The sequence below is a fragment of the Adiantum capillus-veneris genome, chromosome 7 (genome assembly GCF_014529385.1).
Source record: "Adiantum capillus-veneris isolate H3 chromosome 7, ASM1452938v2, whole genome shotgun sequence".
Classification (NCBI taxonomy): domain Eukaryota; kingdom Viridiplantae; phylum Streptophyta; class Polypodiopsida; order Polypodiales; family Pteridaceae; genus Adiantum; species Adiantum capillus-veneris.
Window position 1 is genome coordinate 7,142,159 of NC_140937.1, and position 19,584 is coordinate 7,161,742.

Below are 19,584 nucleotides of genomic sequence, written 5' to 3' on the forward strand. Positions count from 1 at the left end.
TAGAGCTATGTTCCTGTTGATCACATTGCCGGAAAGTTGGGACACTTTTCGCACAGCTTTGAGTAATTCTGCACCTCCAGATGGTTTGACCATAGCAGGTGTAGAAGGCAGTCTGCTTACTGAAGAAACCAACAGAAAGACAATGGACAAAGGCAAAGGAATAGCCTTAGTTGTCAGGGGAAGGACCAAAGAAAAGTACAAAGGTGAAAAAAGGAATCAGTCTCGTAGCAAGTCCCGCAGTGCTAAAAGCAAGAGTGACATAGAATGCTACCATTGTGGCAAGAAGGGTCACATGAAAAGAGACTGCAGAGAATGGAAAGCAAAAAAAGGCAAAGAGAAAGCTGAAGACCATGGTGAGAAGAACAAGTCCTCAATGAAGATTCAAGAAATAAATGTGACAAACACTGTTGCTGAGAATGGCAGTCTAGTGTCAGGAGACATCTACTTCTTGAAGAATACAATGGACTCAGCTCTTCTTACAGCATCTGATGGAAATGCACTGAGTGACTGGATTATAGACTCAGGGGCATCACTTCATGTGTCTCCAAACAAGGAGTGGTTTACCTCTTATGTGACCACTAAAGATCACGTTCGGCTAGGCAATGGGCAGACATGTGAGATCTTAGGTGTTGGAGATGTTCAATTGAAGTTTCAAAATGGCTCTTCTTTCACGCTGAAAAATGTGAGACATGTTCCCGCAATTACAAAGAGCTTGATCAGCACAGGTTTACTTGATGATGCTGGCTACGTCACCACTTTTGGACAAAACATGTGGAAGATATCCAAGGGTTCTATGACAGTAGCACATGGAGTAAAGTCTGGAGGACTTTACATGATTTATGTATCAAATGTCTCTAAAAATTTAATCAATGTAACCGAGCAGCCGAACGTTTCTTTGTGGCATAGCCGGTTAGGACGTATGTCCAAGAAGGGAATGGAAATCTTGTCTCGTTCTGTTTATTTGTCTGGATTTTCATTTAATGATTTTCAATTCTATGAACATTGTCTGTATGGTAAGCAAACACAGCAGCCACATAAGCATAGAAGCAGTAGAAGAGATACACAGTTGGCACTTGTTCATAGTGATTTGTGTGGACCTATGCCTAACCTATCTCTAGGGGGAGCTTCTTACTTTATGACATTTATAGATGATTACTCGAGGAAAGTATGGGTTTGCTTTCTCAAGCACAAGGATGAAGCGTTTAGTGTTTTCAAAACATTTGTGACACTTGTGGAGAATCAAAGTGGCAAGAAGCTTAAATGCTTACGCACTGACAATGGTGGAGAGTATGTTTCAAAGGCCTTTCAGGACTTTTGTGAGAAAAGGTATAAAACGTGAACTTACTGCTCCTTACAATCCTCCTCAAAATGGTGTTGCTGAGAGGATGAATAGGACCATACAAGAGAAGGTCATAAGTATGTTGTCTAATGCACAGCTGCCAAATGGGTTTTGGGCTGAAGCTGTATCAACAGCTGTTCATCTTATAAATAGATCTCCTAGCAAGGTTTTGCAGAAGGATTCACTGGGAGAGATGGTATGGTTAGGCAAAATGCCCTCATACAAGCATCTCAGAGTCTTTGGCTATGAGGCATATACTCACGTTCCAAAGGAATTTAGGAACAAACTTGAGCCAAAGAGTAGAAAGTTCATCTTTCTAGGCTATGGTAATTCTGGTGAGATGGGGTACAGACTTTGGGATCCCGCATCCAGAAAGGTTGTCCGCAGCAATGATGTTCACTTTAATGAATCCAAATATCATTCTAAACCAGAGAGGGTTGAGGAGATTAGAAGAGTTGTCTTCCAAGAAGATGGACCTGCACGTGCAAGACAAAATGTCAGGGCTCAAGAGGAGCAAGGACAGGATAGAGTGGAACCACAGGTTGTGGCTGAGCCTGAGCCACCTATTGTGCGTAGATCTGGACGTGTCACGCGACCCCCTGATAGGTTTGTTCCATCTATGAACTATGTCATGTTGACTGATTGCAATGAGCCTTCATGTTACAAGGAAGAAGTGCAAATGAAGGACTTCGGGAATTGGCAATTGGCCATGCAGTCAGAGATGACAGCTCTGCATAAAAACCAGACATGGAAGCTAGTTAAATTACCACGGGGCAAAAAGTCTCTACCTTGTAAATGGGTTTACAAGTATAAGATCACCGCTCATGATAGTCAGCCAAAGTACAAAGCAAGGCTTGTTGCCAAGGGCTTTAAGCAAGAACAAGGCATTGACTTTGATGAAGTCTTCTCTCCGGTGGTCAAGATGACTACATTGAGATGCTTTCTTGCATTGGTTGCCATATTAGATTTGGTGTTGCACCAAATGGATGTCAAGACAACGTTCTTGCATGGTGATTTAGATGTGGAAATTTACATGTAGCAGCCAGAAGGGTTTGTTGAGAAAGACAAGGAAGATTGGGTATGCCAGTTGTTAAAGAGTCTTTATGGCTTAAAACAATCACCGAGGGCATGGTACCATAAATTCCACAAGTTTATGCTTTCTCAAGGCTACAAACGTAGTGAGTTCGATCACTGTCTATATACAAAGAAGGCTAAGGATGGCAGTTGGCTGATCCTTATTTTGTATGTGGATGACATGTTGATTGCTGGCAAGCACTTGGAAGAAATTTCAGCTTTGAAGTCAAAGATGGCAAAATTGTTTGACATGAAAGACATGGGTGAGGCAAGTCATATACTTGGTATGCGCATTGAGAGAGACAGATCAAAGAAGTTGATTTGGTTATCTCAAACAGAGTATATTGACAAGGTTTTGCAACGTTTCAATATGGAGAAGGGAAAGGCACTGAGTGTTCCATTGCCACCATATGTGAAACTTAGCAAACAAGATTTTCCTGTGTCTGAGGAAGAACAGGCTGAAATGGATAAGATTCCATATGCGTCTGCAGTGGGTAGTTTGATGTATACAATGATTGCTACTTGCCCAGACATTGCATTTGCAGTGGGAGTAGTAAGTCGATACATGTCAAACCCAGGCAAGAAACATTGGGAGTCAGTGAAAGGAATATTGAGATACCTAAAAGCTACAAAGAGTATGCGTATATGCTATGGGAGTCAAGAGCTAAGTGTAAAGGGTTTTACAGACTCAGATTATATTGCAGGTCACTTAGACAACCGAAGGTCTACTTCAGGGTATGTCTTTACATTGGCTGGTGGAGCAGTATCATGGCGTTCTAGATTACAAGATTGTGTTACTCAATCTACTACAGAGGCTGAATATGTTACAGCATCAGAGGTATGCAAAGAATCAATTTGGCTTAATCGACTAGTAACAGATTTGGGAATCAAAGAAGAGATGCATGTGTTATATTGTGATAGTCAAATTGCTATACAATTGGCTCGCAATCCAGTTTATCACTCAAAGACAAAGCATGTGGATGTGAAGTATCATTTCATCAGGGAAATGCTCGAGGATAAGCAACTTCAGCTTGTCAAAGTTCACACCAGAGAAAATCTTGTTGATCTACTTACAAAGGACTTCCCTCAGAGAGCTTTGCGCATTTTCGCAAGCAGTTAGGTGTAGGGTAGTACATCACTTCTCTACATCTCTTGTATATTCGCTTGTATAGTAGCTTCTCTCACACTTAAAGTACCACATTGGACTTCAAGTGGGAGGTTGTTGGGGTATAAAGCCCAATGTGGTCGCCCAGGTAAGTGGGCGGGCCGCCAGGTATGTACACATATTCTTTTGTTAAAATCTAATAAGAACTCACTATGCTATACACATTACAGTAGAGCGAGTTCACCATATCATCGTGCTCTTCTTCTCGCACTCTCTCTCGCGTCACACGTCCGCTCGTACTCCTTCAAGAAGAACCCCCAACGCCAGAACCTTGGAGCATGATGGGAAGTGCAGGACCACCAACAGCTGCACAGGCAGCAGGAGAAGGAAGATATAGCTTGGATGAACGAACATTGTTGTTCATAGCCAACGGAGGCATGGGCAGGCAAAGACATGCATACCAACAAAGAGGAGCTCAAGGAGCACCTCAACAGCCTAAGGGACCCTACTACAAGTGTGGTGGAGACCATTGGCTAAGAGAATGTCCTCATGATGAAATCATTAGAGTCAACGCATATTGCACCGAGTGTGGAATTACTCATTTGATTCCTGATTGCCCTAAGAACTTGAGCAAAGGAGTAAAAACTACCTTGAACATGCTGGAAGCAGTGCCTTCCAGTGGAGGGTCAGAAAACGAGACAGTAATACCTATTCAGGCAGTGACACAAGCCCAAGCTCAAAGAATGACAAATGAACCCATAATTGAAGAGCCAAAAATAGATGCCCCAAGTTCAGAAATGAAAAATCAGACATGCACTTGGAAAGCTAGAAAGGCGCGTATGAAAGCCAGGAGAGAACGAGAGCGAACGGCTCTATCCGAGGAGTTAAAACACACAAAGAATAGATTAGAGCGGTTAGAGGATCTAACTAGTCTAAGCTCACACAGTGTGGCAACCATAGGGCCCATGGAAATAGCAGAACCCAAAAGTGCATGATCAGGAGGATCGGTGTTGGCAGAAAAGGTAAATGAGCAGTTAGACGCACTTTTAAAAGCATACGAAGCCAGACTCAAAAACAACCAAACCCAAGAGCAAAGATGGATAACTTATCCATATGCCGAAATAGAAAAACAGAGGTTGGAAATGTGTCGAAAAATGATTAAAACAGCCCAATCCTTGGTAGAAAACCCGCTTGGTAAACCTGCAAGTTGGCATGAAGTACCAGCTCCAACCCCTATCAAATCAACTTTAGAGAAACCAGTATACATGAAGGAGGGACTCACGAGTGCCTCTGAGTCTAGGGGAGAACCTATCATAGTGCCAAATACAACAGATGGGACAATTGATGGTTTCCAGCCTAAAACATTGGTAGAAATGGGTAAGGATTATAACGGTCTACATGACCTGTGGAAGCAAATCCGTGATACCAACGAAGCTCACAGGGTGAGCTACCAAATGAATAGCACGAGAAAAGAGAAAAATGAGATCTTAACTCCTATTGAAGAATTTGAGGCAAGATCACAAAACTGAACTTTGATATGCATTCACAAGGGGAAGACCAGGGATCAATTAGTTCGGGGCACAGCCAACTAGACTCGCTAAAAACTCTACCCTCGTACCTAGGGGAGTATGAAGCCAAATCTGAGGTGAGATCAATCCCATCTCAAAGACTTTCTTCCAACAGAGTGATAGATTCACAAGGGTTGATTGAGTTATTGTCCACCCCTGTGGCATGCACAATCACATTAGCCGAACTCCTGAGGTTACGGCCAAACATGTGGACCATCGTAGGCAAATGTTTAGAAAAATTTGGAGTAAAAGACCCCACCTTGAAGCTTCAAGAAGGGATCAGAGAATTGGACAAGCCTCAACTAAACACTAGGCCAGTACCTTTAAACAAGGTTGGAGAATATTGCGAGGGAGAAGATGGAAATACCACACTACCAGTAGAATTCCAAGGAGTAGTTTCCAAAGCTATTCTTGACAGTGGAGAAGGAGTCGCTATCGCCACCAAGCAAATCTGGAAAAAATGGGGAAAACCGGCTTTGAGAGCTACTAGAATGAAATTGCAACTGGCAGATGGGTTGATGGAAAAGCCTCTAGGACTTTTAGAAAAAGTAATTGTCACCTCGTGCAGAATCGAGTATGAGCATACATTTGCAATAGTCAATTTCGACAAAAAGAACAATTAGGAGATCATCTTGGGAAGACCATCATGAGACAATTAAAGATGGTCCAGGATTGGGGTTACGACCACATATACCTCAGACATAGCGAGACTACAACCAAAATACACCTAAAAGACCATAGTTACAAAGATGTGAACCAGACAGCAGTGGAAGAGTTTGATTCAGCTACATTGGCAGGGTCCGACTCCCAGCATGATTAGGGCAAAAAAAAGAGCTATGGATGTGCGGAGCTTCACATTGTGGGAGCTTAAAAAGAGAGGAATGTGTCTTAGAAAGAGCTATTGAGGACAAGGATTACATTCCGGAACCTTTTTCCAAAGATGTCTTAGAACCTCTTGAATGGGAACACATACTAGCAACATTGGATGTCTGTACCATTACAGATAGCCTAACGACAAAATTTTGCGATAAGGACGGCTATGATGTGCTACCCTATTATATGGTAAGCCTTATACCAGCAAAAGATGAGAATGTAGAACCACCAGAACAAGAAGAGTTTTATAACTCCTCTAGGATCTGGAGGTAAATAACGATGCAGATAACGAGTGTTCAGACAGCTCAAGCGAGCGTGGGGAGAAAACAACAAATACAAGTTTTATGATTTTGCCAATCAGCACCCTAGACGCCAGGAACGATATACAAAAAAAAGAGCAGAAAACAAAATTAGAGAGAACCTGATGCCTAGGATAAAAGATAAAACTCACTATCTAATGCTTGTCAAGGCAGAGGATTGTGTAAAAGACCCAATATCAGGAAGGTTCTCAAGAGTACGAAGGGAAGGAACGCAAGAGGAAATAAAACAAGTACGGGAGGCTAAAACAGAAACAAAATCAAAAAAATCTCAACAATCAAAACCAAAAAAAACAAAAGACCCAGGATGGACCAAAATGGAGCGTAAAAAGAAATACCAAGAACTAAAATGATCATTACGAGAGGTATGGACTACTAAGGGAGAAAGTGATGGTAAGGAGGAGTCAGAAAAAGGAAACATGAATGTACCATCCCACTATCGAAAATTCACCATTCAGAACAGAAAAATCATAATGACACCACCAGTTAGGGAAAGAATAAACCAGGAATCTTACGATGGGCCGGAAAATGCAAAATGAATAGACCTCGATGCGCCAAGCGAAAAGCCTCAGCCGGTCTATGTCGCAACTGATTTAGAGCCTGAAGAAGAAGAACTGCTAACACAACTTCTCAAGAAGTATAAAGATGTGTTTGCATGGTCCTACAAAGACCTCAAAGGAGTTGATCCATCGATATGCCAACATACAATTCCGTTGAAATTAGATGCCAAACCTAGCAAACAGCGTCCTTACACATATAATGACACATTTGCTAAACGAATCAAAGAGGAGATTGACAAGCTGATGGATGCTGAATTCATCTATCAAATCGAACATACAGATTGGGTGTCACCCATTGTGGTTGTCCCCAAAAAGAACAGAAAGCTGCGTGTGTGTGTGTGTGTGTGTGTGAACCTCAAAAAAGTAAATGCAGACACCATAAGGGATAATTATCCCTTGCCGATCACAGACCATGTACTTGAGAGGGTGGTTGGGAAACGGGCTTATTCCTTTCTAGATGGGTTTTCAGGGTATAACCAACTGGCAATTGCAATAGAGGATCAACACAAAACAGCGTTTGCCACAGAATGGGGGATATATGTGTATAGAGTTATGCCTTTTGGCTTAACCAATGTCCCAGCTACCTTCCAAAGGTTAATGACTCATGCGTTCAAAGAATACCTGAGAATATTCTTAGAAATATATATGGATGATCTTTGTGTACACTCTCTTCTACGAGAAGAACATATTGACCATTTACAAAAGGTATTTGAGAAATGCAGAACATATAGAATCTGTCTTAACCCAGAAAAGTGCATTTTTATGGTTAGGCAAGGCCGCATCTTAGGACATATTGTCTCAAGAAATGGCATAACCACCACCACTGACCTAGACAAAATCAGAGTCATAGTAGATTTGCCCAGGCCTACTAATGCCAAACAAGTACAATCCTTCATGGGACACTGCGGATATTATCGAAGATTCATATATATATATATGGAGTCATTGCACAACCTCTGTATCGCTTATTAGTTAGTTTCGACTGGACTGAGGAGTGTGAAACTTCATTCCAAAAGCTTAAGGAAAACTTTGTATCAGCAATTGTACTTAAAGCACCAGATTGGGAAAAGATATTCCATGTTCACATTGACGCATCTGCATATGCAATTGGGAGTATTCTGGCTCAACCTGGAGATTGAACAATGGATTTCCCAGTTTGTTATGCAAGCCGACAGTTAAATAGTGCAGAAAAGAACTACACAACCACGGAAAGAGAAGGATTAGGAATGATTTATGTTGTAAAGAAATTTTGGCATTATTTGCTAGCAAACAAATTTGTGTTCTTCACAGATCATCAAGCTCTTTGGTATCTAGTAAATAAACCATGCAATACTGAGAGAATTGTACACTGGTTTATTATATTGCTAGAATTTGATTTCACAGTGGTGGTCAAAAAGGGTAAAACTCATCTACGGGCGGATCATCTTTCAAGGCTGCAAAACGGAGAAGCTCCTGAAGGAGTAGACGATGACATATGTGATGCTTATCTTTTCAATATTGAAATGATACCCCAAATGGTCTCAGAAAATTGTTAGCTTTCTTTCCTTTGGAGGTAGATTTGATAACAAGGAAGACAGATACAAACAACAAACAATTCGACAAACAAAAAACTTCCATTTGATTGCAGGACGACTGTATCATCTAGGCTCGGACCAAATTCTACGATTATGTATAAATCCTGAGGAATTTGACTGTTATCTTGAAGAAGTACACGTCCAGGATTGTGCATTTCATTGTTCAATGTTAACCCTCACGGCTCACGGACACCCCATCACCTACGACGGACGTGTATTATGTATTTGGTAGAGTCAGGTACTGGGCTTGTCGGACCAATAGGAAAAGGGTAAGAGTGATCGCCGATGAGAGACGCACTCTAACTGGGACATTCAAGGGATTAGTTGGCTAAGCATGGGTGCCCAAGTGTGAATAGGGTGAGCTCATATAAAAGCCAACTAAACCTAAAATTCACTTATTCTCTCATTTGTGCAATAGAAGAGTGCTCTTGCTCCATCTCCATCTCCATTTTCTTCTTCTTCACCTCCTTGTGTGTGTGTGTGTGAGAGAGAGAGAGAGAGTGCGATCGAGCATTGCGGCGGCACGACGGCGGTGAAGCGGTTGAGCGCGACATAGCGGCGTCTCCTTCTTCTTCGCGGCGAGGAATCCTCCACGGCAGGAGCATAGAGCGATGAGTGACACACCATTGCCCTCTTTTGAGCTTACTAGTTAAGCTAGTTGTGTGCTTGGACCCGTCTGTGGCTCGCACACAGTGTTAGGCAAGGCCCTTGCTTCGACAGTGCGGCAAATGTGCACTCCTTGCCGCACTGTCGAAGCAAGGTCCTTGCCTAACACTGTGTGCGAGCCACAGACGGGTCCAAGCACACAACTAGCTTAACTAGTAAGCTCAAAAGAGGGCAATGGTGTGTCACTCACCGCTCTATGCTCCTGCCGTGGAGGATTCCTCGCCGCGAAGAAGAAGGAGACGCCGCTACGTCGCGCTCAACCGCTTCACCGCCATCGTGCCGCCGCAATGCTCGATCGCACTCTCTCTCTCTCTCTCTCTCTCTCTCTCTCTCTCTCTCTCTCTCTCTCTCTCTCACACACACACACACACACACACACACACACACACACACACACACACACACACACACAAGGAGCTGAAGAAGAAGAAGATGGAGATGGAGATGGAGATGGAGCAAGAGCACTCTTCTATTGCACAAATGAGAGAATAAGTGAATTTTAGGTTTAGTTGGCTTTTATATGAGCTCACCCCATTCACACTTGGGCGCCCATGCTTAGCCAACTAATCCCTTGAATGTCCCAGTTAGAGTGCGCCTCTCATCGGCAATCACTCTTACCCTTTTCCTATTGGTCCGACAAGCCCGGTACCTGACTCTACCAAATACATAATACACGTCCGTCGTAGGTGATGGGGTGTCCGTGACCCGTGAGGGTTAACATGCCCCCCTTCCTGATGTAGATTCCGTCCTCGGAAGCTATTGAGTTGAAGCTCGTTCGTCGAGGTGGAAGAGCATTTGAGATGAATGTCCTTAGCCTTCTTCAGTCACTGCAAAATCAAACAACATTGGCACGGTAATTGCATTCTCATAAGTGATTAAAAAGCATATGCAGTTTTAGGTAGACAAATTGATTGGTAAAAGAATTTCAAACAATTTGTCAGCAATGAACATTAAAGTGCAATGTAATCAAATGCATAAACAGATGTAAAGGTAAAAAATTAAACAAGTCTGGGGTCGCTAATTTGACGGTCGAAAGGCACTAGAGATCGAATATTAATACCATGGGTAAGCTTCTTAATTTTCTGTGGTCAATTAAGTTGTTTAATCGCGAGAGCCAAGTATTCATGTTCGAGGGCTGACTAGAGGCTATATCTAGAAGACCTTGTAGTTAAGCTACCATAAAAGGAATTTCTCATGAAATCATCGCCCGACTGATTACTTTTTCTTTGACCCCCCAAAGTCTTTTCACTGTGATTCAATTTGATGTGTGTGCTTATTTTGTATGCCTTGGGTTTTTTGCTTTTCGAGGAAAAGCGCCCACATTGGGAACCTCTAGGGCTCTAGTACCATAGGCAATACATGTGAGTGAAGTACCAAATCAAGCTGAGATTTCTCTTCCAGCTTAAGATTTTACAGTGTGGCACTTTGATTTTTTGTTTGTTCATTTTCAGCATTTTAATTTTGTAACTTTGGGGGGTCATATAACACCGATACACCTCCCCAGGCTCATCACACTAGTAAACTCCCTTTATAATACTTAAGCTAAAGGTCAATAGGGTCAAGCCCAGTAGAAAGCCCTAGTACATTTCACACAATGCTGCCTAAATCGGATTAAGAACCTAAGGAACCATTGATTATTATGAAGGCATTCCCCATGGTATTAAGAGAAGATCTCTAACACCTAACTTGGTCAAACTAGCTAAGTCGGACTGTTTGATTTTTAAACCTAGACAAGTGATTATGACAAAAAATTACATTGAATTAAATGTTTGATACTAAGCAAATGCGGTGAATATTATGCTACCAATCACAATTAAAGTAGACAATCATAGATGCAAAAAAGATAAGGGGCAATGGTAATGGACAAGAAACACCTGTTTGTGTCGATGGTCGCGCTTGATTTGAAGAGTGAGTCGAGATAAAGATTCCATGAAGGTCCAAATCCTATCAATAGCAACACGCTCCTGTACACACTAGGAAACAAAAGGAATACCTCCAGGAGGCACATTAGTGGGAAAAGGTACCAACACTTATTGAACACAACAAAAAACATAAGGAACCCTAACCTAATTATTTGCACTCCCCCTAGAGAGTCAAGGGAATAGGATATTGTAGAGGTTGGGGGGAAACCCTAAGGCTAAACCCCTATCCTCGTCGTCGAGATAAACAAATTCATCATCCATGAAACCATATGTGCCATCTGTGTAGTCCTATAAATTTTCTTCTTCATCATAGGTGCCCATGTTTACTAAGAAGGTCACTAGATGCCTATAGTCATCTTGGTCAAAAGGGTAGGCTTGTGCAATGGGAGAAACGCTCTCTACTAAGTATGGATCAGACGTGGTCAAGAGACGTATCAGCCATTCTAACTCCTCACAATTCCTCTCACATGCTAGCGTACCTATCAAATCCCATTCACATGCAAGCACTGGAAAGACCATGTGAAATATTTGTGAAAAGTAACGAGGGTACCTCTCACCCAAGGCAGGAGTGGATGACTCTAGCATACTAGCCATATCTGTACACGCAAATAGATGATGGTTAGACTGCAAATATTACAAGGATCGTGTTCTTGTGCATAATCTGTTTTTATGATTTGTATTATGGCTTGTGAATGTTGGCTATCCTTCAACTTTGCTAGAGTTTGCAACGTAGGTGACTTTGCTTGAATGATAGGGGTAAGAGTCGGTGGTCGCGTCGTGACACTACCAGTATCCCAATCAATAGTGCATTTGGTTGCCAACATCCACGTGCGTACGAGGTTTATGTTGCCTTCCATAGCTCCCGCGGGCATGACTAGAAACCTCTGCACTATGCTTCCATTGTCATAGATAACAGGGGTCTGAAGGACTCCAAGAATAGCAGTTTTCTTTTTATTAATGCCCTTGACTTGCATCGTACTCGGGGATAGGGTCGGTTTCCCTAATTGACACCAAACTCCATAGGATAACAAATTGTGTTTAGCTCCCGTATCTAATAAAGCATTGTATAGTACTTTCCCATAGGGGCTATTTAGCTCAATTGGGTATCGTAGGGGTGGCTCAGATTCTAATGAGTCGTCATCTGTGTCCTCAAAAAATGCTTGCGTGATTCCCAGATTAGCCTCTCGTTGGCGTCTAAGACGTTGTTATCGTTCTCGAGCCTCAACTCTTGCTTGGATTTTTTAAAGATCTGCTTGTTCCTAGGCAGCCTTCTTTTGATGGATGGCTTGCAACTCTTCCTGGCTTAGAGGATCATAATATCTTTTGAATTTACTCCCATTAAGGAATCCAATGGTTTCAACTCCATCTAGAGTCTCCACACGAATGGTACCTTGCAGGGTAATTTCACACACTCGATATGGTCCCTTACCAGCGTATTTTAATTTCTTCTTTTCATTATGTACCCCGTACATAAGAACTTTATCACCAACCTTGATGTCTTTATCCTTTAAATGGCTATCAAACCACTTCTTTCTCCTGTTTTTCTCCACTAGAGCATTTCGCACAACTAATTGCCTCTCTTCATCTAGCCTTTCCAGGATATATAATCGCTCCACTAAGGGGTTACCATCCCAACCTTCATGAGAAGCTACTCGAAGACTAGGAATGGTAAACTCCCATGGCATAACTGATTCTTGGCCATACACCATCTTAAATAGTGTGCAATTAATAGCAACTTTATACACAGTACGATAAGCCCATAAAGCTGATGTAAGCTTTAGGTCCCAATCAGTGCGATGAGCCTCAACTGTCTTTGTCAAAATGGAGATGAGAGTTTTGTTGGTACTCTCAGCTTGGCCATTTGCTTGGGGATAATAGGGTGTAGACTTGTGGTGAGATATCATGAAGTTTGATGTGAGTTCTTTTATTACTTCATTTATAAAATGAGTTCCATTGTCACTCACAAGTTCAAAGGGGCATCCAAAACGTGTGATAATGTTCTCAAAGAGGAACTTAGCTGTTGTTTTTGCATCCGCCTTTCGTGTTGCTTTTGCTTCAGCCCATTTGGTTACATAGTCGGTAGCCACATTGATATATCGTGATTGCGTGTTAAGTGCAGCCGGACTAATCGGTCCTACAAAGTCTAAGCCCCACTTTTCAAATGGTTGGGTTACCTTGATGGGATGTAGTGACATCCTATCCCCTCTTTGTGGCTTCTTGAAGCGTTGGCATTCATCACATCCCTTTGCAAAAAGTGATGCATCTTTAAACAAAGTGGGCCACCAATAGCCTGACTGTAAGATCTTTCGGGCAGTCAAATTTCCTGAAAAGTGACCACCAGCTACGCCCATGTGTGCCTCTTGTAGAATATATAAATACTCATTCTCGCGGGCACAACGTCTAAGAACATCATCTTTTCCTCTCTTATAGAGAGTTCCCGCCAGTAAGCAATAGGGTTCGCATTCCTTGATTAATTTTCGAGCTATATCTTTTCGCAGCTCTTTGGGTGGAAAACCATTAACTAAGAAGTTAACAATCTTTTCACTCCATTCAGGCATTGTCTCAACAATGAACAAAGGAGTATCAAGCAATTCATCATCAACCCCCGTAGGAGCTTCGCCATTAGGGATACGAGATAAATGATCCGCCATGACATGTTTCCTCCCAGGCCTCACAACAACGGTGAAGTCAAACTCAAGAAGAATTAACAACCATCGTGTAATTCGACCTGTGGAACACGGCTTGTTTACCAAATATAGCAATGCTTGATCAACATAAAACACAAACTTGGTAGCAAGAAGGTAATAGCAAAATTTCTTTACTGCGTAAATCATAGCTAGACCTTCGCGCTCTGTAGTAGTGTAGTTCATCTCGGCATCATTTAATTGGCAACTTGCAAAGCTAATAGGGTAGTCCAATTTATGTTCTCCTGGTTGAGTTAGAACACACCCAATAGCAAAATTTGATGCATCAATATGCACATGAAAAGGTACATTCCAATCAGGTGTTCGCAGGATTGGAGCACTTGTTAGGGCCTTCTTTAATAACTCATAAGATTGATGACATTCTTCCGTCCAGTGAAACTCGATAAGAAGCTTGTACAATGGACGTGCTATCTCGGCAAAGTTTAAAATAAACCTTCGATAATAACCAACATGGCCCATAAATCTTTGAACTCCTTTATAGTTAGTAGGCGGTGGCAAATCAGCAATGGCTTTAATCTTACTCTCATCTGTGGATATCCCGTTCTTGGACACTATATGCCCTGTTGGGTTAAAGGCCCGTGTGCCCGGCTGCCCGTTGTTCAGCCGCCCATGTACAGCCATTCATTTACTCATTCATAATAACTATACTTATAACTACACATTGTAGTGTGAGTACCGCCCCGCCATACACTGTGTCTATCTCCTTCTTCGTGTTGGCTCTCTGTGTGTGTGCTCTTCGATCCCAACAAGTGGTATCAGAGCTTGGTAGTGAGAGCATTGAGAGCTTCATCATCATTGTTGAGTGTGTTGGAACTTGCTACTGTTTCATTGCCGTTTTTCGGTTTCGCGCACGCGCGCATTTCCAAAGAGCAGAAGGTTTTTCTGAGCTTGGCATTGGAAGGTTCAGCACTCTGCGAGTATTTTCATCAGGTGTCCTGTGGTTTAACCCCCCTTTCGGAGCCATTCGTGCCATTAGAAATCCCATCCGAGCTACAGACTAGGAGCTACGTTTTTTCATCTCTCTTTGGTAGTTTTCTGCTGCCAGAGCTTCCATAGCCATTACAGGTGCCATTGTTGTGGTGTCTTCCACTTACGTGAGCCCACAGCTCATTTGAGAGTGTGTAGCCTCTTCTTGGAGTGGCCTCATACACGCAGATAGAGTGGGAGTTTGGCGACATTGTCTTCTTCGACTACAGGTACAGGTACAGGTGCAGGTACAGGTACAGGTACGGGTACAGGTTACAGGTTACAGGGAGCTTTGGATACAGATTTCTTCTGTGGTTACAAAACATGTATTTTGACTGTAGGACAGCCATGCATATGGTTGTGGTCTGAGTGGGAGCTTCTACTCTTCTGGGCAGTCTGTTTATGCGTGTTCTTGAGCTACAGGTTGACATCATCTATGTATGTTGATGGATGTGGATATGGCAGTTTGACAGACACTCTTTATGCATGATATTGTGGAGATTTGGTTCACTTATACATAGAGCGGGTTTGCTCTTGCTTGCAGTGTTGCGGTTTGAGTACGGACAGGTACTTGGTTGACAATAGAGATTGGACTTCGTTGAGCTTGTGCATTGGTTATATGCTCACTTGGATCCATTTATGCTCACGGATTTGTGTAAGCTTGGTCAGCTTATGTCTCTATTGTGGGTTGATTTATACTCTATGCGTTTGCTCTTTGATTGAGCAGCAGGTGTTGTCAGATTTGCAACACTACTTTGTTGTGGCAGTTTGTTGGTTGGTTACAGGTTTCTCATTGTTGCATTCTTGTTGTAATGGGCACTAAAGAGGACACAGTTTTCAATATTGAGAAGTTGGATGGTGCTAACTTCTCATATTGGAAAGATCAGATTTGGGATGTCTTGGTGCAGAAGAAACAGATTCGACCTCTAAAGTTGCAGGGAGTTAAGCCAGAGAACATGGAGAGGGATGATTGGGAGGAGTTGGATGAGATGTGCAGGTCTACCATTAGGCTTTCCCTTTCAAAGTCTGTTTATTACAATATGAAAGATGCACAGGGTGGAGCTTATGAGCTATGGCAGCGGATTTGCGATATGTATGATAAGCATTCAGCTGCTTCTATGGTGTATTGGATTAAAAAGCTTATTGATTTGCGAATGGAGGAAGGTGCTTCCATGAATGCGCATTTGAATGAGTTCAATACAATTTTCAGCCAACTTGCTACGCAGGAAATTACGTTTGAGGAAAATGTAAAAGCTATGTTTTTACTTGTCACGTTGCCTGAGTCATGGGACACATTTAGGACAGCCATAAGTAACTCGGTTCCTGCGAATGAGTTGACAAGTACTAATGTGGAGTCTAGTCTTCTCACGGAAGAGATTAATCGAAAGAATAATGCAGGTAGTAAGTCTTCTAGTGCAATGGTTGTCAGAGGCAGGACTATGGACAAGTATAAGTCCAACAGGGGTAAATCTAGAAGCAAGTCCCGTGCAGGCACAAGTAAAAAGGATGTGGAATGTTTTCATTGTGGTAAAAAAGGCCATTTCAAAAAGGATTGCTACAAGTGGAAAAGGGAAAATGGAAATGGTAAGAAGAAAGACTATGATGCTAAGGACAAGCCTAAGTCCAATGTCAAGATTGAGGAGTTAAATGCAACACAGGGAGAGTGTAGCTCTCAAGATGACCATGTATGTGCTCCGACTAGTGCTACTAGTGAAGAGCTTGGAGATGTGTTGCTTGCATCCTATTTTGATGACGCTTTTCTTCTCACTCATGAGCGTAGTATGCCTATGGATTGGGTCATTGACAGTGGTGCTTCTTTTCACGTTACGCCTCATAGGTCGTGGTTTCATGACTATGATGCTTCGAGCACAGGTACTGTCAGGATTGCCGATGGGCGTTCTATGCAGATTCATGGCATTGGGGATATTCATTTGGCTATGCCAAACTCTACTACGTTTGTCTTGCAGCGTGTGCGTCATGTGCCGGCTCTTGCAAAAAGCTTGATTAGTGTGGGTTAGTTGGATTCACTTGGTTTCAATGTATCTTTTGGTGATGGAGGTTGGAAGCTCACTAAGGGCAGCCTTGTTTTGGTTAAAGGTGCTAAGAGGAATACGTTGTATTCCCTTTGTGTAGCTAGTGTGGCTGATCACATTGTGGGGATCACTGAGCAACCTCCTGCTTCTTTATGGCATCAGCGTTTGGGACATATGTCACTAAAAGGTTTGAAGTTGTTGGCACGTGCGGATTACATTCCCGTTTCAGATTTTGGTGGTTTTGAGTTTTGTGAGCATTGCCTTTATGGTCGACATGCTCGGTCTTCTCATAAGAAAAGTGTTCCACACAGATCTTTGGAAAAGCTAGCTTTGGTGCATAGTGATGTATGTGGGCCGATGCCCAATGCTTCTCTTGGAGGTGCTATGTACTTTGTTACGTTCATTGATGATGCTAGCAGGAAGGTATGGGCATACCCCATTCGTAAGAAGGATATGGTGTTTGATATATTTAAGCAATGGTTGGCTCTTGTCGAGAACCAATCAGGTTGTAAGTTGAAGTGCTTACGTACGGACAATGGGGGTGAATTTATGTCTCATGCTTTCACAACATTATGTGTTGAGAAGGGTATACGGCGCGAGCTTAGTGCTCCCTATACACCTCCTCAAAATGGTGTGGCAGAGCGCATGAACAGGACTATATAGGAAAAAGTCCATAGTATGCTTTCTATGGCTGGCTTGTCAAATGGATTTTGGGCTGAAGCTGTTGCCACTTCTGTGCATTTGATAAATCGTTCACCTAGTGTTCCTTTGGGCTTCAAAGTGCCTGAAGAGGTATGGACAGGTTTGACATCTTCGTATGGTCACCTTCGTGTTTTTGGCTGTGAAGCTTATGTACATGTACCTAAGGCAAAACGCAGCAAATTGGATCCGAAGAGCAAGAGATGTATCTTCTTGGGTTATGGTAGCTCTGGTGAGATGGGTTATCGATTGTGGGATCCTATTGATAGGAAGATTGTGCACAGCCATGATGTTGTTTTTCATGAGGACTCTATGTATAGAGCATCACCGCGAACGGTTGAGGTTCGGCGTGTGATATTTGAGGAGGATGGTCATCGGTATGATGGTCCCATGGCTGCTCGTGGGCAGCCCATTGACCCTCAAGTGGGAGATCAGCCCTTGTTGGGAGATCATGTAGATGTGGGACAGCCAGATGCACCTCCTGCACAGTCTTTGAGGCGTTCAGAGCGGCGTGCAAGATAGCCTCAGCGTTTTGTGCCTTCTATGGATTATGTATTGTTGACTGATTGCGGGGAGCCATCATGTTATGATGAGGCCATGTCTAGTGTTGACAAGCTCAAGTGGGAGCAGGCTATGTAGTCAGAGATGGATTCGTTGATCCAAAATGAAACGTGGGAGCTTACTCCTTTGCCAAAGGGTAAGAAGGCAATACCATGCAAGTGGGTTTACAAGATAAAATTGTGTTCAATGGATGCAAAGCCTAGGTACAAAGCAAGGCTTGTGGCTAAAGGATTCAAGCAACAGAAGGGCATTGATTTTGACAAGATCTTCTCCCCAGTGGTGAAGATGTCTACTTTGCGTATGTTGTTTGCCTTGGTAGCTACAGAAGACATGGAGTTGAAGCAAATGGATGTAAAGACAGCTTTCTTACATCCGGACTTGCACGAGGATTTGTACATGGAGCAACCAAGTGGGTTTGTTATTCATGGTTCAAAGAAGATGGTATGCCGGCTTCTTAAGACCTTGTATGGGCTGAAGCAATCATCTCGTGAATGGTATCGTAAGTTTGATGCATTCATGAGTTCATTGGGCTATGTACGCAGTTATGAGGACCCGTGCCTCTATACTTGCAAGGCTGCAGATGGTAGTCTTATTGTTTTGGTTTTGTATGTGGATGACATGCTGATCGCAGGGAAGTGTATTTCTGATGTGGATGCCTTGAAACATAGGCTACATGAGACCTTTTCCATGAAGGATCTTGGGGATGCCAGTCATATTTTGGGTATGCGGATCGCTCATGATCGTTCTCGCAAGATGCTCTTTCTTAGTCAGAAAGAGTACATTGACAAGGTGCTTGAGCGTTTTCATATGGAAGGGGGGAAGGCCATTAGTACCCCGTTGCCTCCATATGTAAAACTCAGCCATGATGACTGCCCTCACACAGATTTGGAGACTACAGAGATGTCTCACATTCCCTATGCGTTAGTTGTTGGTTCCTTGATGTATGCCATGGTGGCTACGCGTCCAGATCTTGCTCATGCAGTTGGTGTGGTTAGCAGGTACATGTCTAACCCGGGCAAGCGTCATTGGGATGCAGTGAGAGGTATTCTCAGATACTTGAGAGGGACTTCAGAGTTGTCCCTATGTTATGGTGAGAAGGATATGTCTGTTTGCGGATATACAGATTCAGACTATGCAGGGTCAGTGGACTCGAGGAAGTCTACTAGCGGCTATGTGTTCACAGTTGCAGGTGGACCGGTTTCGTGGGCATCACGTTTACAGCCATGCGTTGCTTTGAGCACTACAGAGGCTGAATATATGGCTGCCACTGAGGCTGCCAAGGAGGCCGTATGGCTCTCACGACTAGTGGGAGATCTTGGTATGGCTGGTGATGCTCCGATTCTACATTGTGATAGCCAAAGTGCCATAGCATTGGCACGGAATCCTGTCTTCCATGCGAAGACAAAGCACATTGAGGTGAGGTATCACTTCATACGAGAGGTGCTAGAGGACAAGCGCATAGAGCTTGTCAAGGTACACACTGACGATAACCCTGCTGATCTACTCACGAAGTCATTAGCCTCACAGCGGTTTGCACACTGTAGATCGCTGATGGGTATGGCTTGACTTCTTTTGTTGTACTTTGGCCACTTTAAAGGCACACTGCCTTTAAGTGGGAGATT